A 27,206-nucleotide genomic window follows, 5' to 3' on the forward strand; every position below is an offset into this window, starting at 1 on the left:
TGCACCCAATACAGGAGCACCCAGATTCATAAAGCAAGTTCTTAGAGACCTATAAAGAGACTTAGACTCTCATACAATAATACTGGGCGACTTTAACACCCCACTGTCAATATTAGACAGATCAACAAGACAGAAAATTAACAAGAACATTCAGGACTTGAACTCAGCTCTGGACAAAGCAGACCTAATAGACGTCTGCAGAACTCTCCACCCCAAATCAACAGAATACACACTCTTCTCAGCACAACATCTCACTTATTCAATGATTGATCACATAATTGGAAGTGAAACACTCCTCAGCAAATGCAAAAGACTGGAAATGATTTTCCTTAATGTGTTTCTATTTTCAGTTTCATGAGTTTCTGCTCTTATCTTTATTATTTCCTTCCTTTTATTTGGGCTTATTTTTCTCTTCATTCTTTAGATTCTTGAGGCGAGAATTGGATTATTGACTTGAGATTTCCTTTTTTTTTTTTCCTTTGAGACGGAGCCTCACTCTGTCACCAGGCTGGAGTGAAGTGGCACGATCTCGGCTTACTGCAACCTCCGCCTCCCAGGTTCAAGTGATTCTCCTGCCTCAGGCCCCAGAATAGGTAGGACTACAGGTGAGCACCACCACACCCAACTAATATTTGTATTTTTAGTAGAGAAGGGGTTTCACCACCTTGGCCAGGATGGTCTTGATCTCTTGACCTCGTGATCCACCCCCACCTCAGCCTCTCAAAGTGCTGGGATTATAGGCATGACCCACCATGCCCACCTCCCCCCTTCTTTTTTTAAATAAATTTTGCATTTAGTGCCATAAATTTCCATCTGACATTGCTTTAGCTGTGTCCAACATTTGTTGCCGCATTGTGTTTTCATTTTCATTAGTTCAATGTATTTTGTTTTGTTTTCTTGAGACTTCTTTGGCCCATGGATGATTTAGAAATGTGCTGTTTAGTTTTCAAGTAATTGAAAATTTTCCTGTTATCTTAAAGTGATTAATTTCTAGTTTGATTCCATTATAGCTAGAGAACACATTCTGTATTATTTTAATTATTTTTAATTTGTTGAGGTTTGTTTTATAGTCTAGGATAGGGCCTATCTTGGTATATGTTGTATGGGCACTTGAAAAGAATGTTTATTCTGGTATTGTTGGGTGGAGCACTCTATAAATATTCATTTGATTCTGTTGGTTGATAATGATGTTGAGTTATTCTCTATTCTTGGTGATTTTCTGTATGTTTGTCCTATCAGTTGTTGAGAGAGAGACTTGAAGTCCACAACTATAATTATATATATTTGATAGAGATAGATGGATAAAGGTAGAAACAGAGATATGTATATAATTTATATATTTAGTTTATATGCATTTAGGGTTGCTGTATCTTCTTGATGGATTGATCATTTTATCATTGTATGATGTCCTTCTCTATTTCTGGTAATTTTCTTTGTTCTACAGTCTACTTTGTCCTATACTAATATAATCCAACTTTCCTTTGAATAATGTTTGCATGATATACCTTTTTCCATTCTTTTACTTTCAACTTCCCTGTATCATTATATTTGAAGTGAGTTTCTTGTAGATAACATATAGTTGAGTTATATCTTCTATTTCTGAGGTTTTTTCACTTCTTTGCTGAGTCTAATTTTTTGACTTGTTTCAATTATATTCATAATTGCTCATTGAAGAATTTTATCGTGGCTGTTTTAAAATATTTCTGAGATAATTCTAACATTTGTTTTCTTTGTGTTGGCATCTATTCATTGTCTTTTTTATTCAGTTTGAGATATTCCTGATTCTTGGTATGACAAAAGATTTTCAGTTGAAACCTGGACATTTTTGTATTATGTTATGAGACTCTAGATTTTATTTAAACTTCTGTTTTAGCTGTTTTCTTTCTGACCCTGGCAGGGGAAAATAGAGCATCACCTCATTGCTCACAAATGAAAGTAGAAAGCTGGGTTCCCCACTCAGCTTCCATTTGCTCCTTGTTATTTCTTGGCAAGGCTAAGTATTCCAACTCCCCACTTGATCCACTGATGCCACAGTGCTTGTGGTCTCTCTTTCTGGGTGATAGTTAAAGTCCTGACTCTTCACTAGACTTCCTCTAACACCATCCCAGCAGGAAAAGTAAAAGACAAATCATCATGGTCAGGTTAGGGTGGAAGTCCAGGATCCCCAGTTAGTCTTAACTGATATTGTGATTGAAGGAATGGGCCTCATTACAGGCTGAAAGGAATGAAAGTCCCACCTCCATACTTGGTCTTCTCTTACACTACCCAGACAGGGGTATTGGAGTTCTTTATTACAGCCTCACATATGGAAAAGTATAGCCTACCCACTCAGCCTTTGCTGGTGGAAATGGAGGTTGAGCCACAGTTTTTTCTGTGAAATTTGGCTGGAGTATAACAGTTATTATCTAAAAAGTGCTCTATCTTGCTGGGATGCCTCTTGTCTTTTGGATATAGAGAGAAGACATTCATTTGGGTAAGTATGAACCCATTGGTGTTTCCAGGTTGCCAGATTCTTCATCTCCAAGTTATAGATATGTGAGGCAAAAATGAGACCCAAAGAACTTACTACAACATTGTTTCTCAGGTGCTGAGGTCTCTAGCTATTCTACCTTCTCCTATTTTCCAGTACCTTCTTATGTTTATTTTATATAAATGTGCAGTGTTTTATTTGTACTTGGTGAGAGGAATAGAGAGAAGTATATCTACTTCATCTTCCCAGAAGCATAAATCTAGGGATTTTCATGGTATTATTACCATAGTATCAATTTTTTTAAAAGACCAATAAGAACACTTGTCACTTTGAGAGTATCTGATCCCCTACTTCATCTCAATCATTTTTCTAATTTTTTTAGTGTCTTTGTCCATTTGGGCTGCTATAACAAAATACCTTAGACTAAGTAATTTAAAAGCAACAGGATTTGTTGCTTACAGTTCTGAAGGCTGGCAAGTCCAAGATTAATGCACAAGTAAATTCAGTATCTAGTGAGGGCCTGTTTCTTATAGATGGCACTTTCTTGTTGTGTCTTCACATGGTAGAGAAAGCAAATAGGCTCTCTCAAGTCTCTTTTATGAAATAAGTAATCCCACTTATGAGGACTCCACCCTCATGACCTAATTTCCTCCTTTTAACAGTTCTACCTCTTAAGACTATTGAACTGTGGATTGGGTATCAAAGTATAATTTTGTTTGGGGAGCACAAACATTCAGACCATACATTTATGTATTTCTCATGTGCAAAATACATCCATTACATCCTAAAAGTTCCCAAAGCACCAACTCAAAAGTCTAAAAGCCCAGAGTCTCATTTAAATATTATCTAAATCTGATATGAGTGAGACTCAAGGGTGTGATTCATCCTGAGGCAAATTCCACTCCAGCTATGAGCCTGTGAAATCAAACAAGTTATGTCCTTCCAAAATACAATGGTGGGGCAGGCATAGGTTAGACATTCTCATTCCAAAATAGAGAAATAGGAAAGAAGAATGGAATACCAAGTATGGAGGTAGGACTTGTATTCCCTCCAACCTGTAATGAGGCCTACCACTCCAACCAATGTGTCAGTTAAGACTAAATGGGGAACTTGGACTTCCACCCACTACCTGACCAAATCTAAAGCCCACTAGGGAAAACATTTAATCTTAACCCTTGACAATAATCTTCTTTAATTCCATATTCTTCCTTCAGGACACAATAAAGAAAGGAGTGGGCTCCTGTGAACTATAAATGATCCCACTGCCATGGTTTTGCCAGGTGACATCCACACTGCATCTATCACAGGTTGAAATCAAGTACTATATTCGTCTGTTCTCATGCTTCTAATAAAGACATACCTAAGACTGGGTAATTTATAAAGGAAAGAAGTTTAATTGACACACAGTTTCACATGGCTGGGGAGGCCTCACAATCATGGCAGAAGGTGACTGAGGAGCAAAGTCACGTTTTACATGGTGGCAGGCAAGAGAGCTTGTGCAGAGGAACTCCCATTTATAAAACCATCAGATCTCATGAGACTTATTCACTACCACAAGAATAGTATGGGATAAACTGCCTCCATTATTTAATTATCTCCACCTGGCCCCACCCTTGATATGTGGGGATTATTAGAATTCAAGGTGAGATTTGGGTAGGGACACAGCCAAACCATATCAAGTACCCATGATTCTCCCAGGCTGGAATCACACTTTAGTGGTTCTAACAGTCTGAGATATTGAAAGCTGCCACACCCCGACAGCTCCACAAGGCATTGCCCTAGTGGGAGCTTTCTTCAGTTGCCCCACCCTCATGTTCCAGTAGGTATTGCTCCAGTGGTGCAATGGTGTGGTGGCCCCATCCCAGCAGCAGTTCTTGCCTGGGACCCAAGGCTCTCCCAAGCACTCTTTGAAATCTAGGTGGAGGAAGCCATGCCCCCACAGCTCATGCACTCTGCACACTTATGGAGATGGCACTGCTTGGACACCCACGGTAAACATAGGTTTGCCACCTAAGCCATCCAGAGGGGCAATCTGAGCCATATCTGGACCTGCTTGAGCCACACCTGGGGTGGTCAGAGTGCTGTGCCAAAATATGGGGAGCAGAGACTTGAGGTTGCATAGGGCAGCAAGCTATGAGGTGCCTTGGGCACCTGAGATACCTCTTTTAACATCATTCTGTCCCCCAGGTTTTGGTAATCTGGGCCTGTGATAGGAGTAACAGGCCTAATGATCTTTGAAATGCCTTCATGGCCATCATTCCATTGAATTGATGAACAATATCCGACTTCCTTCTATTCATACTAATTTTAGCAAAGGGTAGCTTGGCCACATCCTTGGTGTTCTCTCCCAAGCATGTTTTTTATTCTTTAAAACATAGCCAGGCTAAGAAATTTCCAAATCTTTAAGTTCTACTTCCCTTAATTTTAAGTTCTGTCTTTAACTTGTTTCTCTCTTCTTGCGTTTTACTTGAAGAGGTCAAGAAAAGCCATGCCACACCCTCCACACTTAGTTTAGACATTTCTTCCACCAAATACCTTATTTTGTTTCTCTGAGGTTCTACCTTCCACAGAACACTAGGACATGAGTACAGTTCAGCCAAGTTTTTTGCCACTTTATAACAAAGATCACCTTTCCTTCGCTATCCAGTAACACATTCTTCATTTTTATCTGAAACTTCATTGGAATGGACTCTGTGTCCATATTTCTATGAACACTGTTCACAACACCTTACGTAACCTCTAAGAAGATTAAGCCTTTCTCCACAGCTCTCCTCTCTTCTGAGCCCTCACCAGAATTGTTCTTTATGATCCATTCACAGGAATATAGGCTTTTTCTAGCATGCATCTCAGAACTCTTCTGGCATCTATCCATTAACCATTTCTAAAGCTGCTTCCACATTTTTAGGTATTTGTTACAGAAGCACCTCACTCCTCAGCATCAATTTCTGTATTAGCATGTTCAGACTGCTATAACAAAATACCTTAGACTGGATAATTTATAAACAACAGAATTTATTGCTTATAGTTCTGGAGGCTGTGCAGCCTAAGACCAAAGCACCACTAGATTCAGTGTCTGGTGATGGGCCCATTCCTCACAGATGGCACCTTTTTGCTGTGTCCTCATGTGGTAGAAAGGGTAAACAGTCTCCCTGAAGCCTCTTTTATAAGGACACTCATTCCATTCATGAGGGAAGATACCTCATGACCTAATTGACTCCTAAAGGCTGCATCTCTTAATATATTACATTGTGGATCAGGTATCACCATATGAATTTGAAGGAGATACAAACATTCAGACCATAGCCTTGAGTTTCAAATCTATTTATAGGCACAGACAGCTCGGTAATTACAAGGTTGAAGATCGGGCTGAGGAACTCATCGCTTTTATGCCATGTTAGACATCCTCTGAAGAATGAGGTCAGCAAGAAGGAGTGACTGTGAAGGGGCTATGGCTGATGAGAGAAAAAGCCCCCAGGCAGGCCCACTGGATATTGCTCAGTGGGCCTAGGCAATGTTTACAAGTGTTGGCAGGAGTGCTTACCCACCACCCAACATCGTTAGTCTCATACAGCTTTTTCCAGAAGGGAGGACTGCCAGGAGGCTAGGGCTCTGCCAACACCATTTCTGATCCTGGCAATGAAAACTCCAGAAATAAGCCTTTTGGATGCTGGTTTCTTAAATATAAAAAATCAGATCAGAACGAAGGAGGGAATATTGATGCAAGGGGAAGAAACTCTTTGTTCTCATTCACACATTTAATGACTCCAAAGTGAAATGGGGACATCAAAAATACCTTTCTTAGAAGGTTGATATGGGATAAATTAGGGCTATGATATGAATGTGTCCCCCAAGATTTATATGTTGAAACTTAAGTGTCAATGTGACAATATTATGAAATAGGCCTTTGAGAGCTGATTAAGCCATGAGGATAGAGCCTTCATTAATGAGATTAATGACCTTATAGAATGGCTGAAGGGAATCAGTCCTTTTGCCTTCTGCCTTCATGTAAGGACACAGCATTTGTCCCCTCCAGAGGATGTAACAACAAGGCAACATCTTGGAGACAAAGAGATCAGGCCCTCACCAGACACGGAATCTTCTGGTGCCATAATCTTGGACTTCCCAGCTCCTAAACTGTAAGAAAATAAATTTCTGTTCCTTATAAATTACTCAGTCTCTGATCTAGGGTATTTTGTTATAGCAGCACAAATGTACTAGAACAATTAGGATAATACATATTAAGTGCTTGACATAATACTGTACAATGGCAGGCTTTCTATAAATGGTGACTGCTAAAATTAATATTATTTATATTCACAGTTAGATACATCTTACCACACATGCAAATTTGCATGGCAATATAAATTATAGTCATAAGGTTGTATAATACAAAGAAAAGCAGGGAAAATAGAATTGGGATTTGGAACCAATCCCAATTCCTGATGCTCACATCTCTAAGAGCAGCAGAGTAGCCAAGCAGACTAGAACACTTGTGCTTAGACAAAGCTTCCTCTCATAACACCTCTTCCAGACCTTGCAGATGCTTTCTAGCTCTCTGACTGCCTCTTTAGATGTGTTAATACTAGAAGATAGGCCAATGTTTAAGCTACTTTTTGTAGAGAGCTCATTACATTCATGCCCTTTAGATTTACTCTAATCCATCAGAGCATCCTAGTATTCAAGGGTTGTGAAGATTCCTCACTGATCTCCCAATACTGAGTCACCATAGCTTAGGGGTTATTTTTGTCCATAGCCATGTCCTCACTTCTCTATCTGATCAACCCACAATTTCATTAAAAATTAATCATCTTTCTGAAAAACAATGCATAATAAAAAACAGATGTTTTATAACTCATCCTCTGGTCTAAAGGAACACATCAGTTTACATTTGTGCTATGAATTATTTTATAGCATAATGGAAGTATGAAGGTTTGTTTGCTCTGTAACGAAGATGAAAATTCAAGAGGCTTGGAATTCTTCTTTTCTTTTCTGTCTACATTTCTGAAGTATTCTTAACTATTCTTGGAAAAAACTGATTACCTGCTCCTTTGATGAGTAATAATATAAGCCAGATGCTTAGAAAACCAGGATGATTTCCTTTATTTTATAACTAATGTAGCTAGTGAAAGAAAAGTGAATTTGTAAAATGAGAAAGAATATTTACAATAAAACCTAACTATTTGGAATCTCCCAAGAAAGCCTCTAAAACATAAAAGATGCAGCACAAGCTCAATAATTATAAACTGTTACAATTATTACTCTTTAAAAATGAGTCTTCTATAAGAATTTTGACAGGAATTAATACACAAAATTACAAATATACAGAATAAGTAAACTTTTAAGTCTTTATCTTTACAGGATATTTTTCAAATAAAGCTTTATGAGAATTTTCAGCAATTCAGATAGAGCTCACCCACACTTATAGTACAATCTATTTGCTCCAAAACATATAATCATATGATAACCTGAGTAGCAAATGCAGATAAAGGTCTGCCTTCTCAATACATTTTTGATTTATGACATTTTAAACTTACATTGGCTTTTAGAAGTTTATTTTTCAGAACAGTTTAAAGCTATATGGAAATTGAAACCTGGTAAACAGATCACATTTCTATTTTATTTCCTAAAAGTTGTAATACACAATTTAAGAACATTTCATATGTGATAACTGATTATTTCTGTCTTCTTGCCTTTCAAAAAGGCTGTATCTATAGATGCAAAATCACTCTTATGTTCCCATTTATATGTATTTGCCTTCAAATTGACTTCTTGAAACAGAAGTTACTTCTATTTCTATAAGCAGAAATATAGTATCATGTTTAACTTTGCTTCAAATTTGAACTAAAGTGATAAAACATCCAAGCTAGAAGAGAAAACACTCTGGGCTGTGAAGAAGAAGGAGGTGACTGAGGAGAAAAGGCAAAAAGATGGAGTTCTCTTTCCAGTTCTACCATTAACAAATGGACTCTCATTTACCGATACAAAGAGTCCCCAACTTCCGATAACTCAACTATGCAACTTTACAATGACATGAAAGTGATACACATTCAGTAGAGCCTGAACATTGAATTTGGAATTTTGCTATTTTCCCAGGCTGCAGTATAATATTTCCTGGTAACGTGGGGCAGCACCACTGACGCCAGTTAACCATGCTAAGGATGTAATGTTCTGAGCACACTTAAGGTAGGCTGAGCTGAGCTATGATATTCAGTAGGTTAGATATACTAAATACATTTTTGGCTTATGATATTTTCAAGTTATAAACTTATTGTGTATCGGGGGAAACCAGCCTCCGATATTCAAAGTGAGTCCTTTTCTATTTTCCCTAAGTGTTGGCTGGTCTGAGAAATAAAGGGAAAAGGCACAAAAGAGAGAAAATTTAAAGCTGGATGTCCAGGTCAGACATCACATGTCAGCAGGTTCTGTGATGCCCCCAAAGCCACAAAACCAGCAAGTTTTTATTAGTGATTTTCAAAAGGGGAGGGTGTGTACAAATAGGGTGTGGGTCACAGAGATCACATGCTTCACAAGGTAATAAAATATCACAAGGCAAATGGAGGCAGGATGAGATCACAGGACTGGGGTGAAATTAAAATTGCTAATGAAGTTTTGGGCATGCATTGTCATTGATAACCTCTTATCAGGAGACAGGGTTTGAGAGCAGACAACCTGTCTGACCAAAATTTATTAGGAGAGAATTTCCTCGTCCTAATAAACCTGGGAGCGCTCTGGGAGACCGGGGCTTATTTCATCCCTTATCTACAACCATAAAAGACAGACGTTCCCAAAGCAGCCATTTTGGAGACCTCCCCTTGGGAAAGCATTCTCCTTCTCAGGGATGTTCTTTGCTGAGAAAAAGAATTCAGCGATATTTCTCCTATTTGCTTTTGAAAGAAGAGATATATGGCTCTGTTCTGCCCAGCTCTCAGGCAGCCAGACCTAGTGGTTATCTCCTTTGTTCCCTGAACGTCGCTGTTATCCTGTTCTTTTTTCAAGATGCCCAGATTTCATATTGTTTAAACAATTTGTGCAGTTAATGCAATCATCACAGGGTCCTGAGGTGACATACATCCTCCTCAGCTTATGAAGATGACGGGATTAAGAGATTAAAGTAAAGACAGGCAGAGGAAATCACAAGAGTATTGACTGGGGAAGTGATAAATGTCCATGAAATCTTCACAATTTATGTTCAGAGATTGCAGTAAAGACAGGCATAAGAAATCATAAAAGTATTAATTTGGGGAACTAATAAATGTCCATGAAATCTTCACGATTTATGTTCTTCTGCCATGACTTCAGCCAGTCCCTCCGTTCAGGGTCCCTGACTTCCCGAAACAATTGGGTTTATAAGGAAATAATCCCATCGTAAGTCAAGGAGCATCTGAACATAAATAGGGTTTACTAGGGTTGCTTTTAACTCATTCTAATGGTCTATGACTCTAAATTATTTCTTAAAGGAGGTTCATACAAAACTGAGACCCTTGCCACAGCATGTTTTAGAGCAATCAAGACCACAGAAGAAAAAAAAAGTTGCTATTTTCCCATAAACTGCATTTTTAGTGAAAGTCAGTTTTCTAGAAATTTCTACTTTCATTTGAGAGTTTACTATACTGGGAACCCTGGTCTGAAAGGCATAATGCCTGTCACTTAGTCCTTCTACCCAAGAGCCTCTTATTATTTGTAAATTCTATTTCATTCTTATTCATGATGTACTATAACACCAAGAGCATTGTCCTGAATGTTTACTTTGTGTTTTATGTGTGAGCTCATCTCACTTTGTAAAGCAATCAAGTCATTATTGGGCCAACTCTCTGAAGTTGAGTAGTTTTCTAGAATTAAAGGAATGGTAGGGTTTCCTGTGGTACCATATTGAAAATCTGTATCATATTTCTGTTCCACTTTAGCTCCCAAGCTGTCCTTCACTGAAGGGAGTGAGATTGAATTGGGGATACCAGGAACCTGGCTTTGTTTTGGATGATTTTTAGTAAGTTATTTCTATTGAAGAAACTTCTTCAATAAGAAAATACAAACTACATAAGTACCCATGATTTTCTAATTAAGCAAGTTCTGCTGTTACTGTGGGGTCACTGATGACTAACAATCTCATTCAGTCTCTGGGGCGCACAACTATTCTGATATTTCAACAACTAGAAGGAAAACCCGTAGCCTATGGACATGTGAATGCCAATTATTCTCTTGAACATGACCCAGAAAAACCTGCAGCACACCTGCCAACTCTCACAAGCAGGTGCTAGCCTTGTGTCTGTGTCCCTGTAGGACACTGATCCTTTTTCTTACCATTTACAACAGGGATTCTCAAACTTTCAACATTTCTGTGTGATTGAATTGCAATGTTACAAAAAGAGGAAAAGAAAGGATATATAGACCAAAACTTGATGTTTAAAAAGACTGGCTTCCCCAAAACAAAATAGAAATTAAAATGCTTTAGTTCTAATACTTTTTCAGAAAATAAAATCAATACTCACTTGATGTAAAAGTTACATTCTAACAAAAATAAAAACCTCTAAGTGAATATATGTATATATATATTCATATATGTATTCGTATATGTATACATGTATATATATGAATATATAAAATATATATTCATATATGTATATATGCACATATATATGCATATATATATATATGCAAGAGTCTTCAATATGATAGAGGAGTAATTCTCTTTTGAACATTCACTCAAAACAACCCTAATTTAGGCTTTTCATCATGGATAAAAAGAGTTCCTGGAAATTTGTACAACTAATAAGTTGGTGCCTTAGACCTGATGTCTGTATCTTTATCAACATTTTCTGATAACTGGAAATTGTAGCTGTTCCATATTAAAATGGATTTAACATTCTATTTCAATTTTGTGGCAAGTGCCAAACTAGGAGAAACTGTTAACATTATGTGAAAGTTACAGGCTAAAGTTTCATTCAGCTTCTTGTACCAGCTGAAACCTGGCTGAACCCAAGGACACTGCTTCTTTTCCTGTCCTCTCATGAGACTGCTGTTTTTATCCCACAGCTTAAGTGACTCTGTGTGAGCAGAATGAGGTTGACACATGTCCTTCCAGATCCTCATTGCTATTTCCAGAACTTTTTTCTCTCTTCACTTCCAAAAACCTCAGCTCCTTTGAGATGCATGCTCAAAGCCTATGTCATCTGCTGTTCCCACATCCTACAGCCACCTCCTAACTCCTCAGACATCGTTCTTATTTCATTGTTTTCCTCTCAATTCTTGTCATTGTTCTTGGTTATTTCAACATGACTGAAAATCCGGTCAATGTCATAGACACACTGTTCCTTGCCTTACTTTCAATTATCTTTTCCTCTGCCACTTTACCTCAGCAACTTATTTTTGCTCATCTCCAAAATATCAATGTCAACCTTCTCATTCTTTATGCACCCTCTCAGTAATTCTTATTGAAAATGACCACCTAAGATTGCTAACCAGATTATAACACAAGAATGCCCTCAATAAGAAGGCATGTTTTAGAGTCCTGGAAGTGAAGAAGAATGAAAGATAGTAGTGGCAATCAGAAGTTATTTCAAAATAAAAAGAGAAAACCCTAAGAGGAAAAAACAAAGATGGCAAATGCTACTAAAAAAATCAGATTCCCTCTACTGGCATGTCCTATTTATCAATAGCATTCGTATGTGTGAACCTTGGTCAACAGTTTATTAGGAAGAGGAAGTGGAGCAAGATGACCAAATAGAAGCTTTCACCAATCATGCTCCCCCATAGAAACACCAAATTTGACAACTATCTACACAAAAAAAGCACCTTCATAAGAATCAAAAATCATATGAACAAGTACAGTACCTGGTTTTAACTTTATATTGCTGAAAGAGGTACCGAAAAGGATAGGAACGACAGTCTTGAATTGCTGATGCCACCCTTCCCCATCCCTCCAGCAGCAGCCATGTGATGTGGAAAATCTATGTGCTTGGGGAAGGGAGAGTACAGTAATTGTGGGACCCTGCATTGAACTCAGTGCTGCCCTGTCACAACTATTAATAAAAGCAAAACCAGGCTAAACTCAGCTTACACCCATCCATGGTAGAAGTATTTAGACCAGCCCTAGCCAGAGGGGAATCACCCATCCCAGTGGTCAGAACTCAGAGTACCAGCAAGCCTCACCACTGTGGGCCACAGGGCTCTGGGGTCCTAAATAAACTTGAAAGGCAATCTAAGCCACAAGGACGAAAATTCCTGTGCAAGTCTTTGTGCTGTGCTGGGCTCAGACCCAGTGGACTTGGAGGGCACATGACCTTCTGAGATACCAGCCAGATGGCTAATAGAGTGCTTGTGCCACCTCGCTCCCAATACCAGGGAGTGCAATTTGCAGCAATAAAAAAAGGAACTCCTTACTTCTGCTCGAAGAGAGGAGAGAAAAGAGTAAAGTGGACTTTGCCTTGCATCTTGGATATAGGGCACTAGACAGAGTTGTGAGGCCCTCATTTCAGGCCCAAGTTCCTGGATTACACATGTAAACACACCCTAGGCCAAAAGGAAACCAGATGTCTTAAAGGGAGGACCTAGTCCTTGCAGGATTCACCACCTGCTGACTAAAGAAACCTTGGATAACCAGCAGCAATACCCAGGTAGTATGCCATAGGCCTTGGATGAGACTGAGAAGACCTGACTTCATGTGAGAACCAGCACACTCCCAGCTATGGTTGCTGCAGGGAGAGACTCCTTCTGTTTGACAAAAGTGGAAGGAAAAGTAAATAGGACTTTGTTTTTTACCTTAAGTACCAGCTCAATCATAGAGCAACCATTGGGCTCTTGAGGTCCCCAAATCAAAGCCTAGGGTCGTGAATGCTATTTCTGGACGTGCCCTGGACCAGAGGAGCAGACTTCCTGAAGGGTGAGTCCCAGGCCAGGGAGCATTCACCACAAGCTGACTTAAGAGGTATCGGGCCTGAAGATAACATCAGCTGTAGTCTGGCAGTACTCCCCATGGGCCTGTGGTGGTGGCGGCCATGGGTTGAGGCTCCTCTGCCTATGGAAAAGGAAGAGAATAGTGGAAAGGACTTTGTCCCATGGTTACAGTGCCAGCTTAGCCACAATATAATAGAACGCCAGGAATATTTTTAAGGTTTTTGACTCCAGTCGCTGGTTCCCAGATGGCAGCTCTGAACCCACCTAGAGGCTGGGAAAACTTGCTGCCCTGAAGGGAAGTGCAAAAATCTGACTGGCTTTGCCACCTCCTGATTGTAGAGCCTTAGAGCCTTAACCAAACAAAGGTTACAGTCAGGTAGTGGTTACACTGGGCCTTGGGCAAGACCAAATGATGTGCTGGCCTCAGGTCTGAACCACTGAGGTCCCAGTGGTGGTGACCAAAGGAGTGCTTGGGTCCCCATGACCTCAGCTCCAGGCAGCTCAGCACAGAGAGAGAGAGACTCCATTTGTTTGAGAGAAAGTAGGGGAAGAGAACAAGAGTCTTTGCCCAGTAATTCATAGAATTTTTCTGTATCTTATTCAAGACCACTAAAGTGGTATCTCTACAACTTTGCAAGAACCACAGCATTACTGGGCTTCAAGTGTCCCTAAAGCAGAAACTGTTTAGATAAAACAACACGTAAGTCCCTTCAAATATCTGAAAAGCCTTCCCAAGAAGGATGGGTACAAACAAGCCCAGACAGTGAAGACTACAATAAACACCTAACTCTTCAATGCCCACACACCAAAGAACATCTACTAGCACCAAGACCACCCAGAAAAACATGACCTCACCAAATGAACTAAATAAGGCACCAGGACCAATCCTGGAGAAACCGAGATATGTGACCTTTCAGACAGATTATTCAAACCAGCTGTTTTGAAGAATCAAAGAAATTCAAGATAACATAGAGAAGAAAATCAGAATTTTTATCAGATAAATTTTTAAAAGAGATTGAAATAATTAAAAGGAATCAAACAGAAATTCTGGTGTTGAAAAATGTGATTGACATACTGAAGAATGCATCAGAGTCTCTGAACAGCAGAATTGATCAAGCAGAAGAATTACTGAGCATGAAAAAATGCTATTTGAAAATACAGAGTCAGAGGAAACAAAAGAAAAACAATAAAAAACAAAAAAGCATGCCTACAAGATCTATAAAATAGCCTCAAAAGGGCATATCTAAGAGTTATTAGGCTGAAAGTGGAGGCAGAGAAAGATATAGGGGGTAGAAAGTTTATTCAAAGGGATAATAAAAGAGAACTTCCTAAACCTAGAGAATGATAACAATATTTGAGTTCAAGAAGGTTATAGAATACCAAGCAGATTTAACCCAAAGAAGACTACCTCAAGGTATTTGATGATCAAACTCCCAAAGGTCAAAGATTAAAAAGGGATCTTAAAAGCACACAGAGAAATAAAACAAATAACATAAAATGGAGCTCTAATACATCTGGAAGCAGACTTTCAGTGGAAACATTACAGGCCAAGAGAGAGTGGCATGACATATTTAAAGTGCTGAAGAAAAAAACTTTTATACTGGAATACTATATCCAGCAAAAATATCCTTCAAGCATGAAGAAGAAATAAAAACTTTCCCAGACAAACAAAAGCTGAGGGATTTCATTAACACCAGACCTATCCTACACAAGAAGTGTTGAAGGAGTTCTTCAATCAGAAAGAAAAAGACATCAATGAGTAGTAAGAAATAATCTGAAGGCACAAAACTCACTGGTAATAGCAAGTACGCAGAAAACACAGAATATTATAACACTGTAACTGTGGCGTGTAAGCCACTCATTTTAAGCAGAAAGACTAAATGATGAACCAATGAAAAATAATGACTACAACAGCTTTTTAAGACAAAGAGAGTACAATGACTGGCTAGGCATGGTGGCTCATACCTGTATTCCCAGCACTTTGGTAGGCTGAGTCAGGTGGATCATGTGAGCCCAGAAGTTCAAGACTAGCCTCGGCAACATGGTGAAACCCTGTCCCTACCAAAAATACAAAAATTAGCCAGTCTTTTAACACAATCTCCAAATAAATAAATACATAAATAGATTAAAATTTTAAAGTAAAATTTTAAAAATTGGAAACAAAGAGTACAATGAGATATAAATTAAAAAATAAAAATTTAAAAATTGGGGGATAAAGTGCAGAATTTTTACCAGTTATCTTTTTGCTTGTTTATTTATACAATGAGTATTAAGTTGTCATTAATTTAAAATAATGGGTTATATGATAGTATTTGCAAGCCTCATGGTAACCTCAAATTTTAAAACATACAATGGATCCATAAAAATAATAATAAAAAATTAAATCATAACACAAGAGAAAGTCACTTTCACTAAAAAGAAGACAGGGGCCAGGAACGGTGGCTCACACCTCTAATCCCAGCATTTTGGGAGGCCGAGGCAGGTGGGATCACCTGAGGTCAGGATTTCGAGACCAGCCCGGTCAACACGGTGAAACCCCGTCTTTACTAAAAATACAAAAATTAGCTGGGCGCGGTGGCAGGCACCTGTAATCTCAGCTACTGAGGCTGAGGCAGTAGAATCGCTTGAACCTGGGAGACGGAGGTTGCAGTGAGCTGAGATTGCACCACTGCACTCCAGCCTGGGCACAAGAGCGAAACTCTGTCAAAAAAAACAAAAAAAAAAAGACAGGAAGGGAATAAATAAGGAAGAGAAGACCACAAAACAACCAGAAAACAAATAACAAAATGGTAGAAGTACTTACTTATCAATAATAACATTGAATATCAATGGACTAAACTCTCCAATCAATCAAAAGATATAGAGTGGCCAAATGGATTAAAATAATAAACAAAACCCAATGATTATTAAAAACACACTTCACTTATAAAGATACACACAGACTGAAAATAAAGGGATGGAATTGAAACCAAAAAAAAAAAGAGCAAGAATAGCTATACTTATATCAGACAAAATACATTTCAAGATAAGAACTGTAAGAAGAGACAAAGAAGGTAGCTATATAATGATAAAGGAGTCAATCCAGCATGAGGATATAACAATTTTAAATATATATCCCCTCAATACTGGGGCACTCAGGTATGTAAAGCAATATTATCAGAGCTAAAGAGAGAGAGAGATCCCAATACAGTAGTAGCTGGAGACTTCAACACCCTACTTTAAGCATTAAACAGGTCTTCCAGACAGTAAATCAAAAAAGAAACCTCAAACTTAATCTGCACTATAGACCAAATAGATCTAATAGCTATCTACAGAACATTTTATTCAGCAGCTTCAGAATACACATTATTTTCTCAGCATGTGGATCATTCTCAAGGACAGACTATATATTAGGTCACAAAACAAGTTTTAAAGTATTAAAAAAAATACCAAGCATCTTCTCCAACCAAAAAGAAATAAACCTAGAAACAAATAACAATATACATTTTGGAAACTATACACGTAATCAAAATTAAACAATATGCTCCTGAATGACCAGTAGGTCAATAAAGAAATTAAGGAGAAAATGAAAAAGTTTATTGAAACAAATGATAATGGAAACACAACATACCAACACCTATGGTATGCTGTGTTTGTGTATATTGAACCATCCTCTCATCCCAGGGATAAATTTATCCCAAGGATAAACACTCCCTTGCCAGTAATAAGAAGCAAATTTACAGCCATAAATACCTACATTAGAAAAGAAGGAAAACTTCAAATAAACAACCTAACAATGCATCTTAAAGAACTAGAAAAGCAAGAGCAAGCCAAACACAAAATTGAAGAAAATAGATAATAAAGATCGGAGCAGAAATAAATGAAATTGAAATGAAGAAAACAATACAAAAGATCAATGAAACAAAAAGTTGGTTTTTTGAAAAGTTAAACAAAATTGACAGACCTTTAGCTTGACTAAGAAAAAAGGGAGAAGATACAAATAAAGAAAATCAGAGATGACAAAGGAGACATTACAACTGATACTTCAAAAATTCAAAGGATCATTAGTGGCTACAATGAGCAACTATGTGCCAATAAATTGGAAAATCTAGAGGAAATGGACAAACTCCTAGAAACATACAACCTAACAAGATTGAACCAGGAAGAAATCAAAAATCTGAACAGACCAATAACAAATAATGAGATTAAAGCTGTAATAAAAAGTCCTTGAGTAAACAAAAGCCCAGGACCTGATGGCTTCACTGCTGAATTCTACTAAACATTTAAAGAAGTACTAACACCAATCCTACTCGAACTATTCAGAAAAATATCGTGAGGAGGGAATACTTCCAAACTCATCCTACAAGGCCAGTGTTATCCTACCACCAAAACCAGACAAAGACCCATCAAAAAAAGAAAACCACATTCCAATATCCCTGATGAATGTTGGTGCAAAAATCCTCAACAAAATATTCACAAACCAAATTCAGCAATACATTTAAAAAACCATTCATCACAATTAAATGAAATTTATCCCTGGGATGCAAGGATGGTTCAACATACACAAATCAATCAATGTGATACATTATATCAACAGAATGAAAGACCAAAAAAAGATTATCTCAATTGATGCTGAGAAAACATTTGATAATATTCAACATCCCTTCATGATAAAACCCTCAAAACCTGAGTATAGAAGGAATATACCTCAACACAATAAAAGCTGCATATGACCTACTCACAGCTAGTATCATACTAAATGGGGAAAAAGCTGAAAGCCTTTCCTCTAAGATCTGGAGCATGACAAGGATTCCCATTTTCACCACTGTTATTCAATATAATACTTGAAGTCCTAGCTAGAGCAATCAGAAAAGATAAAGATAAAAAGAGCATCCAAACTGGAAAAGAAGAAGTCAAATTATCCTTATTTGCAGATGATATAATCTTATATTTGGGAAAACCTAAAGACTCCACAAAAAACTGTTAGAACGGATAAACAAATTCAGTCAAGTTGCAGGATACAAAATCAACATACAAAAATCAGCAGCATTTCTATATGCCAATAGTGAACAATCTGAGAAACAAATCAAAAAATTAATACCATTCACAATAGCCACAAACAATTAAATAGCTAGGAATTAATCAAAAGAGTGAAAGATCTCTATAATGAAAACTACAAAACACTGACAAAAGAAAATGAAGAGGACACCAAAAATGAAAAAATATTCCATGATCATGGAATAGAAAAATCAATACTGTTAAAATGTCCATACTACCCAAAACGATCTACAAATTCAATCAAATCCCTATCAAAATACTAATGACATTCTTCACAGAAATACAAAAATACAATTCCGAAATTTATATAGAACCATAAAAGACTCAGGATAGCCAAAGCTATCCTAAGCAAAAAGAACAAAACTGGATGAATCACTTTACCTGACTTCAAAGTATACTGCAAAGATATAGTAACCAAAACAGCATGATACTGGCATAAAAATAGACACATAGACCAATGCAACAGAATAGAGAACCCAGAAACAAATCCACACACCTACAGTGAACTCATTTTTGACAAAGGTGCCAAGAACATACACTGGGAAAAAGACAGTCTCTTCAATAAATGGTACTTGGAAAACTGGATATCCATATGCAGAAGAATGAAACTAGACCCCTATGTCTCACCATATACAAAAAATCAAATCAATATGGATTAAGGACTTAAATATAAAACCTCAAACTATGAAGCTACTTCACAAAAACATTGGGGAAAATCTCCAGGACATTGGTCTGGGCAAAGATTTCTTGAGTAATACCCCATAAGCACAAGCAATCAAAGTAAAAATGAACACATGTGATCACAACAAGTCAAAAACTCCTGCACAGCAAAGGAAACAATCAATAAAATAAAGAGACAAACAATTTCTCCTATTCTTGGAGAAAATATTCACAAACTACACATCTGACAAGGGATTAATAACCAGACTACTATAAGAAGCTCAAACAACTCTATAGGAAAATATCTGATAATCCAATTTAAACAATGGATAAAACATTTGAACAGACATTTCTCAAAAGAATACATACCAACGGCAAAGAGACATATGAAAAGGTGCTCAACATCATTGATCATCACGGAAATGCAAATCAAAACTACAATGAGATATCATTTCACTCCAGTTAAAATGGCTTATATCCAAAAGACAGGCGATAATAAATGCTGACGAGGACATGAAGGAAAGAGAACCCTAGTACACTGCTGGGAATGTACATTTAATTATAACCACTATGGAGAACAGTTTGGAGGTTTCTCAAAAAACTAAAAATATGACGACCCAGCAATTCCCCTGCTAGGTATATACCCAAAAGAAAGGAAATCATTATGTCGAAGAGATATCTGCACTCCCATGTTTGTTGCAGCTCTGTCCACAATAGCCAAGTTTTGGGAGCAACTTGAGTGTCCATCAATAGATGAATGGATAAAGAAAATGTGGTACATATACACAATGGACTACTATTCAGCCATTAAAAAGAATGAGATTCAGTCATTTGCAACAACATGGATGGAACTGGGGGTCATTATGTTAAGTGAAATAAGCCAGACACAGAAAGACAAATACCACATGGTCTCATTTATTTGTGGGATCTAAAAATCAAAACAATTGCACTCATGGAGATAGAGAGTAGAAGGGGAGTTATCAGATACTGGGAAGGGTAGTGAGGGGGGTGGTGGACAGATGCAGATGGTTAAAGGGTACAACAAAAAGAGTTAGAATTGATGAGTAAGGTCCAGTATTTGATAGAACAGCAGCATAACTATAGTCATTATAATTTAATTGTACGTTTTAAAATAACTAAGAATATAATTGGATTGTTTGTGACATAAGGATAAATGCTTAAGGGGATGGATATCCCATTTTCCATGATGTGATTATTACACATTGCATGCCTGTATCAAAACATCTCATGCACCCCATAAATATGTACACTTACTATGTAACCATAAAAATAAAAATTTAAAAATAACAATATATTTTTAAAAGTTAGACATAAACACATACATTAGCCTAGGCCTACACAGCAACAGGATCATCAATATCATTGTCTTCTACCCCCATTCTTATTTCACCCTGAAATAAGGTCTTCTGGGGCAATAACATGCATGGAGCCATCATTCCCTTGGATAACAATGCCTTCTTCTGGAATACTTCTGAAAGACCTACCTGAGGCTGTTTTACACTTTTTTGGTAAGTAGAAAAAGTATACTTAATAATAATGATAAAATGTATAGTACAGTAAATATAGAAACCAGTAACATAGTCATTTATTATAATTATCAGTTATGTACTGTACATAATTGTATGTGCTATACCTTTATATGACTGCTAGCACAGTAGGTTTGTTTATACCAGCATCACCACAAACACATAAGTAATGTGTTGCTCTATGATGTTACAATGGCTACGATGTGGCTAGGCAATGAAAATTTTTCAGCTTCATTATAATCTCATGAGACCACCATCATATATTTGGTTAGAGAGAGAGAGAGGCAGAGAGAGAGAGAGGCAGAGAGAGAGAGATCCTGTTGGTTTGGTTTCTCTGGAGAACTTCTGACTAATATATTCTCCCTTTTCCAAGAAAGGCTTCTATCCTACATCATGTAGTCTTTTATCTCCCAACAACAGACAGCTTCCCACCTAAGTCTTATACAAGCAGCTTCTGTTTCTCTCCCAGGTGTCTTTAGATCTATTTCATCTCACCTATTTCACATAACAGCATTTGAAGTCAACATCATTAGATTATAGATAATGAAGCTGAGGCTCAGAAAAGATCAGTAACTTCCCCAGGCTTCTACAATTAGTTATACTGCCAGATGTGAATCCGTAATAATGAAGTGTCAGACCCATACTCTTTCTAATTACTGTCGAACTATTCATTTTTGTAAGTATGCAATGTGTGGCACAATGCCTGACACCTATCAGACACTTTATATGTGTACCTTTTGGCTTTCAATTACAATAAAAATTGTACTGTTAATTCCTTCACTGGAAGATGTCATTCTAAAAATTTGTCTTTATAGTCTATTGGGCTTCTCAAGCTGCTGAATGAGTCTGAAAATTACCCTCAGGTAAATTCTATACTTTCCACTAGTGATCACATGCTGATTGCTGTCACACGATTTTCTGATTTTTTTTATTATAAATAAACCAAGTGTTAAGGTCCAGGACTTGGTAATAACTATTCTACTTATTCACTTCCAAAGAAACGGACATCCCTATGGTACATCAGAAACTTCAGAAATGTTTTGAAAGTTAAACAAATAGATTGTTCATTCATATATTGACCCTTGTTCTAAGTTGTTTAATGAATTTGGACTTTGAATATATGCTCGTTTTCTTCCTTAATGACGCAAACTCTTCTAGGATTTAGATTTAGTGGGGAAATATGTTCCCAATCTGGAAAGTTTTGCATGTTTATGGATATGTATTTAATAAAGATATAATTCATAATTAGTTTTCCGTGAAAGGATCCAACTTAAGTTTTAAGCCCACTTTAATAAGGGGGTTTTCTTTTGAAAATAATTGTTCGCAATGGAAAATTTTTAAAAACAAAAATTCCCACAGGTAAATGAAAGGGTGTTTTTAGTGTTTCTAAGTCAAATGGAGCTTCACCTTCTTTCTCTCAATTTTAATTGTGAAACCATGTTTCATGCCTATGATTCTTTGAATTGTGTATTTCCACCTGGTTTTAGGTTAAGCACTCAAGAAAAGCTCCAAGAGGAGTTCTTAACTATCTGAAGAACAATGAAGCTGCCGGAGCCTATAGATATTATTTGTGTGGTACAAGTCATTAATGGTTCATTATGACAAATACCTTCTGTGTGAGAAGCTAAGCTCTGTGGCTATAGAGAAGTAGATGGTCCACTTGCTCAGTGAATATGCAATCTAGCTAGAGAGATAGATTATGTTTCTAAACGATAACTTTAAAAATTGTTATATGAACGGTATAAAACAAGTATGTCAAACGTAGGGCCACTCCTACCATTGATATCTGTGGAAGACATTCCCAATCAATCATACTTTTTGTCTTAGTTAGGACTGCTGTATCAGAAATACCATAGACTGGGCAGCTTAAACAACAGACATTTATTTCTCATAGTTCTGGAGGCTGGGAAGTCCAAGATCAAAGTGCCAGCAGATCCAGTGTCTCGGAAGGGTAATTTCCTGGCTTGTAAACATCCACTTTCTCACTGTATCCTCACAAGGCCAAGAAAGAGAGAGAAAGAGATCATCTCTCCCTTGTCTCTTTTTATAAGAGCTCTAATCCCTTATGATCTAATTACCCGCCCCCACCCCCAAAAGCCCACTTCCTAACATCATCACATTGGGGATTAGGCTTCAACATACGAATTTGAGGTGGTCACAACCATTTAGTTTATACCACTTCCTTTTCCCAATGAGCCTGGATAGAGCCTGAGTTTAATGTCTTCTCAACACAATATAGTTGGTAGCCACCAGGAGTCAGAGTATGCATATGCAATGACATCTATTTGCCATTCGTGTACAAGTAATGCTTTAGGAGTTCAAAAGACAGTAAAGTCATGTTAAGAATGGGACAGTACAGTTAAAAAAGACTTTTTAAGGACAGTGGGACATGATCTTGAAACACGAATGAAATGTAGCTTAGTAGACAGAAAGCTGAAAGCATTCAAGCAGAGGGAATGGTGTGAACAAAGGTATGCCAGTGAGTATCGGTTGAGTGGATATGGGATGGTGATGAGACCTTGCAAATAAAAAGTTTTCCAACCTATTGCCTAACTCAATAATTGCTTTCCTATATCAAAAAAAAGATATAATAAATAGTAGTTTCTGATTCTACTCTTTTCCCCCTCCTTGAAGGATTTTAAGGCCCACTTTGTAAAACTCAGAACGACATATTCAGAAGGAAAACTGACTTAAAAACTTTTATAGGCAACATTATCAGAAACCACAACTTCAAAGAATATATGTCAGACTAAATCATTTACTCAAAGTATATTGGACATGAAGTAACTCAACAGTTAGAGCCTCTAATCTGCAACAAGAGTGGATGTTTGGTGAGGTTACACAGGAATTGTTGTGGTGCCCTGATTCATCCCCAAAAGGGATTTGTTTTCAGCTCAGACACTGATCAGAATCATTTCAGGAAAAAGGCAGGGTATAATGAAGAGCAAAATAACAGTTGCAGCACACAGATGCAGGCCCTAGGCAGACAGCAAAAGACCTCAAAACAAAGAAGCATTTCCACAACATTAAATATTTATGACTTAGCACTTAAAAATATTTAAAATAAACTTCAAACAAGTATGTAAGGAGAGACTGAGACTCAGCATTCTGAAATGAAAACCCCACTTTCCTTGCATGCCAGCAAAAAATAAAAATAGTGTGAGACAAGAGTAGCAATTTACTCACAGCAAAACACAGACAAATGGAAGAAAAGAAAGTGCAGACCGGATGACAAGAGAGAATAAGCCCTTGGGGAAAATCTATCTGGTCAAGGGGGAAAATCTATCTGGTCAAGGGGGAAAAGGTCAGAAATTAGTACACGGACCCATTACATGGTATCCATAGTTGTTGGATTACTTATGTTTGAGTCAACTTTCTTGAAAAGTCTATATGGTTGTTACTTTATAAGTGGGTTCAGTTGTTCTCAAATAGCCTTTTTAGTGTCTCCAAAATCTATTAAATAACTCCTTCAAATACAATTAGGGATAGCTGTTGGAAATAAAATAGATCTTGCTTAGCTATCAAATTCAAGATTCTGTGCTGAGAGTAGACCAGACTGATATCAGCAGCCTATTTTAGGTCAACATCTCTAGAAGCAGAGCCTGAGACAAGAATCAAGTACATGTGGTTTGCTGGGAAAGCACTCTTATGAGAAACCGGTGAAGGAAGGATGGTAGGAAGAGCAAGAGGAAGATGCTGAGCAAGAATGTGGTCTCAGGCATAGTCTGGTCTAGCCCTGATATATAGAGGGGTCTGGAGGGAAATCCACACCTCAGAGGCATCCCTTCTGAAGGAAAAGAAGCTTATACCCCATAACTTTGCAGGCCAGATAGTTTCCCTCATTCCAGGGTAATTTTCCAGAAAAGATGGGTGTCTGTGAAACATGAGCAGCTGACGTTCACAGAAGCTGAGAAGATGGGTGCACAACACAGGGGAACTGGGGGAGGCACTAAAGTGTCTACTACGCAGTCTCTTTGCAGAGTATTGTCTTACTTGGCCTAATTTTTGTCTAGCAAAACTGTATAAGAACCAATGCTAGAAAAATCTTATTCCAGCACCTCCAGACCCTTGCAAGGCTCTTTGGGAATAGCTCCTCTACATGGAACTAACCTCCAAAACCTAATTTCAGAAATGCCGTCTAAAAAAGAAACAACAGCAGCAATGTAACATTATAAACAAATGCTGTCAGATCTGGGTTTGACATGCTAGAGGATCACATAGGACCTATCACTGAACACTGGGTACAAGGGAAAATGAACCAAAAGAAAAATGGGACATGAAAAAAAAAGACCTTGGAAATTTCATAATGACGCAGGCTAGCCTTCTGATGTTATCAGAAAGATCACATGTTCCAGAGTCAGACGTATCCAATTGCATTCTCGGGCCTGGGAATTTACTGGTACATTCAGATTCACAATCTCCTCATTGGTTAAAATGGAATAGTAATATGCATCTTTCCTATTTGTTGGAGGAGAAAATGTTTGAAGAGTCCCTTATGCAGTGTTTGGCTCATTGTGTGCACAGCTCAATAAATAGTATGTTATTGCAGTGGCATATATTTCTAAGAATTAATCTATGCTGCCTACTTGCAGCCACTGAACTTCATTCCCCAAGTCCAAACAACTGGATTGGGCCTACGCACTACAGAATCTCCCCCCAAAAAACTATAAATACTCACATGTTAGCCAAAAAATCCATGCACCAGAGCACAGGTCAGAAAAGTGGGGTTGCATTCTTAGAGAGGGCAACATTCTCTGCCTAAAAGACAATTTTAAAAGACACACAGCATTGGGGAAAGGAGGAGGAAGAAAACTTTTGGAATAGAGAGGATAAAATTGAGAATTTGTAAACCACAGCAAGCTATTGCTTGCATTACCAGCAAAGAAGAGCTTTGAGTAAACCAAGATGGTGCTAAGTTGTTATCCTTCCCATTGCCTTCTGATGAGGACCACAAATTACCTACAGCCAATCCATTACTCTTTGTCATCTGTGTGGAGTAATACTTGTCAGATCTTGGAAATTCTGTCCAGCCCCCATCCAAACAATTCTATGTGGACTACCACAATCTGATAGCCTGGGTTCCTTATAAGTCTTTTTCACCCCTGTCCCCATCATGGATGATAGGGATGAATATTGGGGACCATGGTGACATGAGTGGAAGGTATGAAATACACTCCCCCCACATGCTCTTCTGTCTTGCCTATGATCAGCCCGTTTGAATTCTACATTTACACAACAAGACTCCAAGAAACACTAGATGCTGTTTAAGACTGCACAAGTCCACCACCCAGAGGGAACTTAGCCAATGTGCCCACTCTACTCTGCCCACAGAGTTGTTTGGGAGACGAGCAGTGGGATGTAACAATTTATACTTGAATTTTTCTTTATTTGTGTAGAATGTGGTGTCCCCTTCCTTTTCTCCTTCTCCTTTCACCCCAGCTCCAATTAGAACATTTTATTGTACAAAATTCCACTCCAGAGGAATCTATTTCAAATTTAGGAAGCCATTGGTGCGTAAAGAACACTTATTCTAAGAGGGCAGGACAGAGTGTGCCATGTAATCAAAGGCAATTAAAGACATTCATGCAATTGTGAATATACATCCTCTACATATACAATTGTTCAAAAAGCCTACATACTGTGGCACTGGATGGTTTTCAAAAGACATTTAAGGCACAATAAGCATTTATTTGGGGCTTGTGAACATGAGTTTTGTTTGTGTTCTTATGCATGTTTGGCAAATACAATGCAAGCTCTGCTTTCAGAACATTTGGCCCTAAATAAAAAGAAATGTGTCAGCAAATCCACCAAGGAGTACAGTAAACCCAAAACTTCTTCTGTTGGATCCAGAGAGAGACCGAGGTAAATTTTGTTTGTTTTCTAGCTAAAAGCAACATCTGGATGCAATTGCTAGGAGTTCTGGCTGCTTTGGCCACATCTAGCCAAGAAGCAGAAAAATCCTACCAAAGGTCCAGTATTCACTGCAACATTTGTAGCACACCCAAAGCACAGGTTCAAGGCAAATGTTTATGTGAGCTGACTGATCAATGACTTCAAACGTTTACCATCTGCTCCAGTACATGCAAGATACCACCTACATGCCTATTGGATTTATTGGAGGTACAGGGTAGTGGGAGTGGGCGAACGGAGGTGTTCCTATCACCTTTATCTAGTAAATAAGAAACAAATCAAGACTTTACAGTCCATCAACTAGGCTTAAATACCAATTTTGTCACTCACTTGCTCTATGACTAAGCAAGTTATATATTATCAGCCTCATTATCCTCATTGCTAAAATAGAAATAATGACAGTACCTGCCTCATGAAGTTCTTGAAGACTGTTGACAAATGTAAAGTGGCCACACAGAGTAATCTCTCAATGAATGTAGCTAAAAGTATTAAGTTATTATATTCTCTCTTGTGGCTTCTCTTGCACCTCTGTGCAGAAAATTCTCCACTGGGGGAAAAATACGCCACTTTGATCTACCACCCTCACAATTTACCACAACTCCATTTCCTTAAGTGCCAAGTTATTTTAAAGTCTCCATGCATTGTCCTGCCCTTACTCCCATTAACTCACACCTCCTGCTCCCTCCCCTGTA

This window comes from Gorilla gorilla, chromosome 2 (assembly GCF_029281585.2).
Source record: "Gorilla gorilla gorilla isolate KB3781 chromosome 2, NHGRI_mGorGor1-v2.1_pri, whole genome shotgun sequence".
Taxonomy (NCBI): Eukaryota; Metazoa; Chordata; class Mammalia; order Primates; family Hominidae; genus Gorilla; species Gorilla gorilla.